Source organism: Solanum pennellii, chromosome 12 (assembly GCF_001406875.1).
Source record: "Solanum pennellii chromosome 12, SPENNV200".
In the NCBI taxonomy this organism is placed as follows: Eukaryota; Viridiplantae; Streptophyta; class Magnoliopsida; order Solanales; family Solanaceae; genus Solanum; species Solanum pennellii.
The window spans coordinates 71,722,889-71,725,122 of NC_028648.1; positions in this window are offsets into that span (position 1 = coordinate 71,722,889).

Sequence of the window (2,234 nt, forward strand, 5' to 3'; positions counted from 1 at the left end):
ATGAATTTTAGGGCAACAAATAAATTCATCTAGCTAGTACTTAGAAGCTACACTAGAAGTTTATCTTTGTCTCAATACAAATTTCTTGTTAGTGATTGGCAGCCCTTGATATCTATTCCTACACAATGATATTGACAATAGCTCAATCTGCGAGGAAGATGTTGAGGATTGTATATTATTGATAGAGAAATCTACTCAAGGTTCAGTTTGTTCAAATTTGTGATCGGGGACACTAAAATTCTTTTTTAAAAACATAATTACCAAAAACAATGTTTGAGCTGAATTATTATCTAGAGGAGTCAAAGATCATGACATTTGTGAGAATTTGAAACGTTTAAGGTGAATTTTATCCAAGCTCTTTTGGGTTCTTTTGTTTTTCTTTATTGTTTTTTAAATATCTCTTTCTTTCTCCGAGATCGTCATAGATAGCTTCTTTTGGTGAGTGAAGTAAAAACAAAGATGAAGAGGCGTTTTTCTAGGTGTTTGGTCATAATTTTATCAAGCTTTTGTTTGGATAAAAAATTTTATTTTTTCGTTTTTTGGACCTGGTCATTATATAGACCTGATATAGGATATTAAGGATGAACAAAAAAAATCACTTATAGTTACTAATTTACCTATCATTAACGATTTTTAAATTAGTAACTATAACTACACTTTTTATTCATCCTCATTTCAATAAAATGACAATATCGTTAATATCCTAAATCAAGTCCAATCTAATGACCAGATCTGAAATCAACAAAATAAAAACTTGACCAAACAAAAGCTTGATAAAATCTTGACCAAACGCCAAGAAAAACGCCTTTTTTTTTTTACTTCAATCACTAGAAGAATCTAGCTATAATGATCTCGAATAAGGAAAGATATATTAAAATTCAATCAAGAAAAACAAAATAAATGAAAGAGCTTCGATAAACTTACCTTAGACATTTCAAATTCTCACAAATTCCATGAATTTCCGACTCAAATAGAAAACAATGTACTCAAACTGAGTTTGGTAATTAATTTTCATAAAATGATTATAGTGTCCCCAGTCACAAATTTGAAGAAACTAAACCTTGAGTTGGTTTATCTATCAATAATAAACCATTCTCAACATTTCATGATCATAGATTGTATTTATGTCAATACCACTATGTAGCAATAAATATCAAGTGCGGCCAATAACCGACAAGAAACCCATATTGATTTAAAAATAAGCTTCTAGTGTTGCTTCAGATTACTTGCTAGATGAATTGATTTATTGCCTGAAATACATATTTTGAAATCTTCTAATTCGTAGATTTGGAATTCGGGTCTTCTACATTTTCAATATAGATTTAACTTTCGTTAGTAGATCTTGTCTTGAATTATATATGATCTGATTAGTACCTACATGCAACTAAACTTGATCTACTATCAGTTTAACTAAGAAAAAAGAATGAAAATCACAAAGTAGGAACAAATTCATTCCTTGCCATTCGAGTGAATTGAGAAATTGCTACAACAATGAATAGTGTAGAGAATGAGCTAATACTCTCCTTCATATACATGCCCTATCTGAAAGTTATACACTAACTAAACTAATCTTCTAACTAATAATTATTTATTGGTTGTTGTAGCTGACATTTAACAGATAGGGGTGGGCATTCAGTATTTCGATTTAGTTTCGGTTTTTGATTCTTGTAAAATGTATACCAAATGCCGAACTAAAATATTTCAATTTGGTTCGGTTTTTGTTATTTTGGTTCTATTTTTATTAATTCGATTCGGTTTTTTTTATTTCAAATTTTCAATGGGCCTACTTATTGGGATTTTTAAAATTCACACTAACTAGTAACAAAAATAAAAATTAGAAAGAAAAAATGAAAGAACAAAGAAGAAAATTAGAAAAACAAACCTGATTGGTGGTCGACTGATCGGCTGGCCGCCGGTCGCCGGTCTCTGCCCGTCTGAAGTCGCTAACCGTCTGAAGTCGTTGCCTGTCTGATTTCTAAACTCGCTGGCGGCTGCTAGGAAGGATGAAGAATGAAGAAACTTGAAAGGAACTAATATGGAACTTGGAAGAATGAATTGAGGAAGAGGAAGAGCAAGGTGAATTAGGGTTTATACTTTCTATAAAGTAAAAATAGTAAAGTATAAAAGACAAAAAGACAAAAGTTCAAAAAAGTTACTTTTCACTTTTCAGATTTTGTTTTCTTTTTTAAATAATTATTTAACATAAATAATTAATATATATATATATATATATA